General features: G+C 38.2%; 1 protein-coding gene across 5 annotated transcripts in view; it reads left to right on the top strand.

Moving 5' to 3' along the window:
* Positions 1-10,450, top strand: part of LOC122532455 (probable serine/threonine-protein kinase dyrk2) — a 307,330-nt gene that overhangs the window by 69,986 nt on the left and 226,894 nt on the right. The window lies entirely within an intron of this gene.

The raw sequence follows: 10,450 nt of genomic DNA, 5'->3' as shown, positions 1-10,450 counted from the left end.
GAATTCAAAAAAAAAAAAAAAAAAAAAGAAAGCGACGAATTATTGCATACGGTTTGGTTACTCGTTATGGTCCGCAATCAGTTGCCAGCGCAACGTGGTTAACCCCTTGCGCTGGAATGACGTGCCATGCACATCGAGAATTTTTTGTCCCAAATTGCAACGTTTTCTCAGCTTTTTAACTATATTTAAATGTAACCCAAGCAAAATAAATGATAAATTTATTATTTCTCAATAATTTCTATCCCGTGATATCGATACCGACGAGTTCAAAAGTAAAAGAAAGCGACGAATTATTGCATACGGTTCGGTCACTCGTTATGGTCCGCGAGTCGGTTGCCAGCGCAAGAGGTTTAAATTTTCACCGAAGCTTTCGTTAAAAATCACTTGTTCTTCTGTTTAAAAAATTTTAAGTTGCTGTCGAAAACCTAACCCGTATAAGAAAATCCTCTCATTTGTATAAACACGTCTAATTAAAAAGAAAAAAAGAAAAAAGGTAGAAATGAAAAGAGAAAGAGCGAAAATTCTGTGGCAAGCGGCAGGATTTAAATAAAAATGTCAAATCCGGCGAGCCGCGAGCCGACTTTCGTCGTCGGTTGCGGAATCGTGTCGACGTCGGATCCGCTGGCCTGCACCGAAATCCAACTTGGAAACAGACCGTGGTCACTGCGTAATTCGAAATAGAGTTTCAGAGTCAGGTGTCGGGCGTGCATAATCCAGGAATTAAAAGTTTCGCCGCGCCTCGCCGCTTGGTAATTAGATGTTCGCCTGGCTGGTGCGCTGCCCACGTTAGGATGAAACGTGCGCCGCGACTCGTCGTAGACGTGCTGTCTTCGCTCTGCAGGACCTTTCCCACACCGTTATTGTACCATTGTCTCGGCTTCGCCTTCGCTCCTCAGAGAACGTTTTTTTACAGCTGGACGAACTAACGAGAACTGGGATAATAATATTCGATCGTTCCACCAACAACCGATGATTGTATAAAATACAATCGACACACAATGGCGAATTCCGCGGTACCATTATCCGTTCTTCGTACGATCTTTCTGCCGATAGGATCGCGCGGTACACTTTGCTCGTTGCTCTTCCACGTACACGGTGACCTGAAATTTAAACGTCAAGACGCTTCAAGAGCTGAAGTTGAACTGACGATAAGAAAAAAATGTCCTCCAGAGGTTTGCTCGGTTTTGCTTCTTTTTTTTTTTAAGGAGAGAAGAAACAAAATTTATACTTACTGTCACCTATTTTATCATCTATATTCTATTAGAAGAAATACTGTTTGCAGAATTATGTCGAACATTGACCACAACTCTGATTGTAGCTGAACATTGTTCTGACGATGTTTGATGCATTCGCAGCTACGATTTGGTCTCTCTCGAGTCGACTGGAATTGAATAAATTTACTGAACAAGTAGAGAGAAAATTGAAATATTTTCGTTTCATCTTTTTTTTCTTCTTTTGCGATTCTCTCTCGAATGGAGCAAAAACGAGCAGATCTCTAGAAGATTTTGTTCTCTTTCGATATTTAAATTCGCGACACCCTGTATACGTAATTTGCTCGACGCGTCTCCTCCCTCGCCTGTCTATGATCGTTTACCGATTCGAGCGATCGTATCGCGAATCGGCGATCATAGATCGTGCAGATCGGGCATTAACTGCTAGAGATTTCACTTGAGTATTTAAATTTAAATTTAAGTGCACGTGTAATTAATATATCCGCGTTTCAATCTGTGCAGCTTGGAACTACACGGGCGCGAATATGTTCCGTGTTTTACTTCGTGTAGTTATTAATGCGAGGCGAGATTAATGCCAAGAATATTTAGCCGTGTAATTTTCGAAAGAGCGGCTCAGTTACGGCTGCTGAAAGTTACACTTCATTAATAGACTGTAAATCCAAATTTTCACGAGTGAATCTCACCTGTTAAGTGCCGACGATCGCGTTAACGATTCGTTAAATTTGCGATTCGTTTTGACGCTGGCATTACGAAAGTAATTAGAAACGATCCGCCCAATATTTCTTCATCGTTGTGTTCTCACATGGATTTTTTTCTTTACAAAGGAATTTAATCTTTGGAGGAATCTAAGTATTTGTAATATCGTGATAAATCATTTCTTGGCCCTTCCAGGCAAATGTCTGTTTCATACTCGAAAATAATATAACAGAAGTTAATCACGTTGGAAAATTTGTATTCTCATCATTGTATCTTCATATGGATTCCACGATTTTTCATCAGGTTTTAGAGAAATTCAACCGTGGTAAATCATTTCTTGACCCTTTCAGATAAATATCTGTGTCATCCTCGAAAATAACACGACAGGAATTAATCACATTATCGTTGGAAAATTTGTATTCGCGAGGATTGGAAACGGTATGAAATACGAGAGTGGCTTATCTAAAACGATGAAACTTCTAAGTGTATTTTATAATAGTCTCCCTTGTTTAATGGAGAGGCCTATCGATCGGAAGTCCGCATATCAGGCCGCGTATTATACATTCACAGAGGTCGCCCGAGGAATTACCTCGAAAGCGGCGCGACAGTATGGTGTCACGCGTTCAACATGATCAATCGAGTTCCATGAGGTCTGCGTCGCGTGACCTGCGTTAACCTCTGTCGCGACAAGACACGTCTCTGCCTTCTCCTTTCTAATAATTTTCAACCTTCGATCGTGTTTCGTACGTATGCTTTTATTAACAACTTATTATATATCATCTGGCACGATAGATTTAACGCAAGCAATCTATGTAAACCTATACCCTAGATTCTCGATACTTTTTATTGTATGTGTTGATGATTATTTCGATGATATCGTATCGACGTTAATATCACATTTCTGACCAATCAGCGTATATAAAGACATATGGGATAATATATTAAACTTTTAGTGCGTTATTGTTGGTAAAAGAAATTGTCCTTCGTGCGTGTTTTTATTTTGCTCATTTGTTCCTTTACTGTGTCAAAAACGTACGATCTAGTATGAACAATATACTTTATTTTTGTGATTTTTATAAAAATTACTAAACGAGCGAGATTTAAGATATTAGTGAGAAATTTGTCTCATCTACCTAGTATCTATCTAGCATATTATGCAGACCGACACGAAAAAAAAAGAAAGAGGGAAATCGATCGTTATTTGCCAATTACACCGAAGAAAAAAAAAAACGCACGAACGTGAAAAAAGAAAAATTTAATTCCTCTTCATTCGTAAAATCATCTCGTCCGTCTTGCAACTCGTCATTCGTCCGCCATTGCCCGCCAACGTTTCTTATTTTACTTATCTTTATGGTTTCTAATTACCTCGGCCAATTATCTCTCCGCAAGTTTCCAGTCGAATCCGAGCGTGTAATATCCGGGACGTTTGCATGGCACGACCGGTTTTCGGTTATATATTCATATAATCGTGGCTGTTTCATTAAGAAAGGGAGAAAAATACGATTTGTACCACCAATGAGCATGGAACGGCTCTTGCGTGCGCTCATCGGCCGATCCGCTTTTCAAGGGATCCACGACGACACGGCCCGATAAATTGGAAATCCCTCTCCTTCGCGAAACGAAAGTGTGAACGCGATGTCAAATTTTCTTCTGACCGTGGCTTCACAATTTTTGTACGCTACTGAAGCTTTGAGCAAACTGAAAGTTAATAATATGGGTAGCTATAAGTAATGTCGTTTTTTGATACTGTACAAAAATTTTATTTTGTACATTAATACTATTTATATTAACATAATTTATATTTTGTACATTAATACTATTTATATTAACATAATTTATATTTTGTACATTAATATCATTTATATTAATATAATTTTATTTTAAGCTATTTCTTTTAATTATTGTCGATAGATGGCAATGTTTATTAAATTTGAAAAAAAAACGACATTACTTGTGGATAATGTTTCTTCCTGAGCTCTGTGTTTCTTCGTTGTTACAAAAAATTCCCTACATTCAAATGGAGTAGGAAAGAACATTATTTCTTTCAAATTTTTACTTCCGTTCAAAGTGATTCGCAGGAAACGTCGATAAAATTTGTTCACTCGCATATTGGAACAGCCGACTCGAATATCGATTCGTTTCGCAAATAGATGTGCTCTAGTTACGTATTTGCTAATTCATATGCGTTCACGCGAAGCTTTCGAGTTTTTAATTTAATGGTTGGCGAAACATTGAAAGGCTGAAAATTGAACGAGCGTGCACTGTCGTCATTTCGAAGCTTTGAAACAAAGCGTTTAAATGGGATCGAAACGAGGTCTGAACATCGGGACAGAAAATTGAGTTTCTCAATATGGCCCCGACAGCCTTGATGAAATTAAGCGGGGGAGCTGCTTCTTCCCTAACCTTGTATCGTATTGTTGCCGCGAAACTTTGTGTTTCTAATTATCGCGCGGGACGCCCGCCCGTTGAAACTGTGGAGAGTGGAAAGATTATTTGTTCACGCACCTCCCCCGTGTTTATCGCTCAGGTTCGTAAAACGCATTCGCGAAAGTATTTCGTGATAATTGGACGAGCTCTGGTTAGTTGATTTGGAAATTTCTTCTTCGAAGAAACGGAATGAAATGAATTCAGCTCGGTTAGCTATTGTTTGTCGATAGAAGAGGCTCGAAACACGTGCGCGTGTAGATGCAGATCGCTGCAAATGTCTAGCATCGTGGCACAGAAATCGTTAAAATAGTAGGTTATCGGCAAACCGAACGCTTGCAGCCTGACTAACAATGCCGTTCAAAGGACTAGAATTTAGTAGATTTGATCGCTGATGACAATCTAATGCTACACGAAGGTTCAATCGTTGCAGAAACGAGCCCCGAGTTTCGTTCACTTTCTTGGCAATTCTTCTTTAAATTTTCCTTTAAATTCGAAGAACTTCGCGACGCGTGTAGACAGAAGAAATTTTCTATATCTAAGAAATTAGAACGTACGGAAATTTTCGGATAGTTTCGCAGTCGTGAGACGTGTGGCAGCGTGGTGTGCCGGGCCGTGAAAGTAAGAGGTAATAAGTCGTGGTGGCGCTAGTGTGTTACGTGGCGTAACGTTGATTGCGAGCCGGGAATCTCATCGCCTTTGCATTTTCCTCGGCCGCGTTCACGTAACTGGTCGCCTTTCAAAATTAATCAGTCTCCACCGGACGCCGGTGGAAGAGAGCTTTCAAATTTCTTTCGTAACAGGGGCGGGTTGAGCAAGCGGGCGACGAGAAACGGTAGAGCGAACCCTCCTCCATATCGCGCACGCTTATGCGCACGCTATTCGCAATTAGTCACGGCCAAAGATTCCAGCTAATTACGTTAACCAGGTTGACGGGATGTATCCAGAGCGCGAATACAACGATTACGTTTGCATATCGTCGCGGGATCGTCGTTTCTTTTAAAGTCGTTTCGAGCGTATCGTGTGTTTCTTAAATGAAAATTAAATTGGCGCACGGGAGAAACAGATTCGTTTCGTTTAACGAACACGTTCAGTTATTAACTCGTTGAGGGCCAAATTAATGCAGCTTTTCTCAATCAATTTATATTACAGAATTCATATTAAATTAATATTAAATTCGTATTAAAATTTATTATAATATTAAATTGCTACAATAAATTGATATAATTATATATTTAATGTTTTTTCAATATAATATCATATTACAAAATGCTTTACCACTGGGCCTATGAAACAAAGTTTCAAACATTCGCTAAAATATAATTTGGAGCGTAATTTATGACATGATAAAATCATTGCTTGATTCTCAGTGAGTTAATTAATAACAGAATTAACACATAAGTATTATGTAATAATATATAATATAATATATATACATAAATAATAAATAAAAGTAATTGTGAGGGTTCCAGAGAGTGACTGATCTTTCAAATATGAGTTCATATTTTCATCAGTATAAAGAGACTTGAGATAACGAATATTCTTTTCATCTGATACGAAGCAATTGTTCATATTTTTAGTAACACAACGTGTTTGAGATAACGCGTGCCTTGGAAATTGGGCATTTTGACACGCGTAAGCGAAAGCATTCTGTTCGTCCCTAGACTCCACACCACCGATACGAAGCAATCTCGTCCCGATCGTCTCGTATATACGCAGTCACTCCTGAATTCTCCTTCTTCTGTGCTTCTCCATATCTTTACCCCTCTTCCCTCCATTGTTTATCTTCCCCAACGACCGCTTCGATTTTCGATAGCGGCGTTCCCAAGAATTTTCCACGAGAAGGCGAAAGAGGCGCGCCCCGTTTTTCGAATCGACGTTCGATGCATCCGCCCCGCTGCCTCCGCTTCTCTTTCACGCACTGAATGCTATACGGCTCTGCGGTTTCCAGGATGATCCGCATCGCGTCACTGGAAAAAATTCGGTCAAGCCGCCGACGGATTAATTAAACGCCGCTTCACGTTTTGCTCCAGGTAGCTCCGAACACGGACTCTTTCTTTTCCATTTTTTCATTTTTCTTTTTCATTTCTTTTTCATTTCCTCCTTCTCCGGCGACCGAGGGGAGAACAGAGAGGAAGAAGGAGAGAGGGTGACTTTTCTTTTTCCATTTGAAACGATGCCGGTTAACGACTCTCGCATTAGAATTGCAAGCGAGGCGCGGCGTCTCGAAGGTAGCGGATGTCGGAATTAGAGCCGTGCGCAGAAAGTCGTGCGTGCTCGCCTCGTTGCACAAAAGCTGTTGGCGAACGCAAGGAAAATTTCTCGCGTTCCTCTGTGTGTGCCCGGGGTTGACGGGCGCGCGCACTTTCGTTGCGTTTTTCTTTTTTCTTTTCCTTTCGAACAACGTGCCAAACAGGAGGAGGTGCGTTCACCGCGGCAAGGACAAAGAGATCGCTCGCTCCTTCGGTGTGTCGAAATCTATGGACTGTGAAAGAACAGGCCATTGCAAACCGGGTGATGATGTGTAATTCTTACTCTCTAGTTTCTAATTAGGGTAATAATCGCGAAAATCGCGAGTGACGCGTAGCTCGAGGAATGGGGTTACAGAAATGATGAAACAGGATGGATTGTTGCTGCGGGGACAGCTGATTGTCGAAATAAACTCGAAGTTATTAAAATTAGGAGGCAGATGATTTTATACAGATTATTTTACGTATGATTTTATAAGATTATTTTGTGCATTGAAATCGAAGTCGCGAACAAATATAATATATCCTTATGTTTATAAATATATATCATATATATATAATTTATATATAATATATATATATATATATTTATATATTTATATATATTTGTAAACATTATATATATATAAAGTATGTAAATATATCATTTAATTTTATCAGTAATAGTCACTATATTCACTTCTCGCGTTTCTGTGTGTCTCCTTTATAATTATTTTCTAAAAATCAATATCAGGTGCAAATATTGTATTAAGTATAACATATAGTGTATATTACATATAGTACATAATATATACATAATACATGTATAAAATATAATATATTTATAAACATAATTATATATATTTTTATACATTTATATATATTTATAAACATTATATATATAAAGTATGTAAACATATAGGATCATTTAATTTTATCAGTAATGGTCACTATATTCACTTCTCGCGTTTCTGTGTATGTCTCCTTTATAATTATTTTCTAAAAATCAATATCACGTGCAAATATTGTATTAAGTATAACATATAGTGTATATTACATATAGTACATAATATATACATAATACATGTATAAAATATAATATATTTATAAACATAATTATATATATTTTTATACATTTATATATATTTATAAACATTATATATATAAAGTATGTATATATAGGATCATTTAATTTTATCAGTAATAGTCACTATATTCACTTCTCGCGTTTCTTTATGTCTCCTTTATAATTATTTTCTAAAAAAATCAATATCACGTGCAAATATTATATTAAATGTAACATATAGTACATATATAATATTTACATAATACATACATAAAATATAACGTATTACATTCGTATAATATATGAATATCAATTCAAATTATTTGGTCGATTTGCATCAGAACAATCTCAAATTCCACCAACGTATGTCGCAACAACTTACAACAATCCAACGCTCGTCTAAAAAGATCGGAAAGAAAGTCGCATCAATTCTATCAATAGTCGAATTTTTCCGAAGGTTTATCTCTGCGGACTCGAGACAATGGAAACGTTCGAGAGACAGACCGAGTTGATTGCACGCTCCGTGCAAGCATCACGACTGGCGATTAAAAGCGATTTCTGACACGCTGTGCGCCGCGGCTGCGTTTTCGATTCGATCGGCGCTGATAGAAAGCAATTCTCTCCGTTGCGGTGTATGTTATCGACGTCTAATTGGCCCCGGTGAATTAGAATATGTTCCCTCGTCGGATGACACGTCCTTTTATTCCATTAGGCGTGATTGTTGCCGCAACGGACGATCGGTTTGCGCAACAATGCAGTGAACTTTTCTACGCGCGAACGGCCTTGCCTTTTTTTCTTCTTTCTTTTCTTTTTACATCAAACAAACGTGCGGCTACGTGTGGGTGTCACTTGCTCTCCTGCCTTGAAAAACCTTTCACTGTTTCGCGCCTACATAGACGCGCGGTAGACAGCCGCGTGCCACCGTCGTAAACTCGGTGAAATCTCGCGAGCCGTGTAACTCGTTCCATATACACCCGCCACTCCACCGAATTTCATTTTCTCGTCGCCCGACATTGCACTTCTCCTTCGTGAGAAAGGATTTCGAAATTTTTTTCACTACCGCGGAATTTCCTTGGAATATTCTAAACGTACAGTTCAGCATTTTCTCCCGGAGAGTCTTTGAAATCGGCCTTTGGAATTTGGAACATTTACACTTGCAAGTTTGAAGGGTGTCTCTTTGGAATTTGGAACGTTCGAATTTGCAAGTTTGACGATCCCGGCCCTTCGAACTTGGTAACGTTCGAATTCGCAGGTACGAAGATTTTAATATCGTTAGAATTTGAGACATTTAAGTTTGAGGAAAATCCAAGCCCTCCGACTTAAGTTGAGAAATTTGAAGAATTTTCGCCCTAATTCGAAAATTCGAAAGTTTCGATCTAAATGCTTTGAAACGTTCGTCGTTTGCTTGAAGATTGTAATGCGAGAAAATACAAGAGAACGATCATTTTCTCAGACAGAGTAATGGGATCAGCAGAAACGTTTCACTAGAAATCCCCCTCGAAGGATATTATGGGATACCGTATTCAACGAAGGTACTTTCGCATATTAATTAATTCTTATCGTGTTTATTAAAATTCATCGCGTTTTAATACCCTGTTTACTCGTTCGTGTATTTAAAAAAAGTTTTGCCAACACGATCGATAATTGGTACATTATCGCCAATTTATTGGATCTCGAAGATTCTCCCTCCTGTTATGTTAAGCACAGACACGCTTGGAATCGAGAATAATTTTTAATCAGCTCTCGAGATGCACCTGGGTGCTGAACCAACGACTCCGACTGCTGGCTCCAATTTAACGACTTACGTTCAACTTTTCTCCCTTTAACGAGGTTCAACTAAAATATACTAAACTTTCGAGAACGAAAATGTGTCGTTAAATTTCAACAAAAACTCTTTCGACGATGACACGCGTGATTAATTCTTTGCCTCACGACGTTGAAAAATTGTGATTTATAATTAAAGAGAATAGAAGAATTTCGAACCTTAAAAATGACGATCAACTATTGGATTTAAGATGGTCAATTCTTTTGACAATTGTTAATTACTCTGAAGTAACGATGGCCACGTAGTTAATAAACGAAATCGTGAGTCAAGGGGTTAAATACATCGGACCTTCGAGCGGTTGCCAGACACGATCCTCAAGCCAATGTTAATCGCGTTAATTACGGCCCAGACTTAGTTAAACAGGAAACGATTATATGTGTTTAGATTAATATTACAAACCAATTTATCAACCACCGTAGATGCCCCTGACTTCTTTTTTTCTTCTTTTTTTTTTCTTTCTGTTGAGTCACTTCCCGTTACCCTGTGATTATTCACGAATTTGTTACGTTATTTTTTTGTATATATCCAATGCTTCTTTTTAACGATCTTTGCATCGGTCTTTTTGTTGATTAGCATGTCGCTGTAGACGTGTATACTTCACGATGTACATGCATATCTGTCACGCTCATCACGCGCACTTTATGCCACAAATGTCTACCGATTTGTAATTTCAGTTCGAAAGTTCGATACATTTGTTTTCTTCCTTTTTTGTAAAAGATAAAGTTCGAACCGTCAGAAACTTGATAGTCAAAATTTTGAGGGAATTCGAACACCAGTACTTGGGAATTTGGAAATTTCAGAATATGTTTCTTTAGAGTACACGGAAATTTAAGTTTCCAAAGTGTGTGAGTTTGAATTTTTAGTTGAGCAAGAATTGCAAATTTTCCGAGTTTTGGTGAACTGATACAAAGAAAGGAATTTTTGAACGAGGAAAAATTGATCAAACGTGACTCTGTTTTTCGAAAAAAAAAAAAAAAAA

This window comes from Frieseomelitta varia, unplaced genomic scaffold (assembly GCF_011392965.1).
Source record: "Frieseomelitta varia isolate USP_RPSP 00005682 unplaced genomic scaffold, Fvar_1.2 scaffold_140, whole genome shotgun sequence".
NCBI classification, from domain to species: Eukaryota; Metazoa; Arthropoda; class Insecta; order Hymenoptera; family Apidae; genus Frieseomelitta; species Frieseomelitta varia.
The sequence above is the reverse complement of the archived record's forward strand: the minus strand, read 5'-3'. Positions and strand labels throughout refer to the sequence as shown.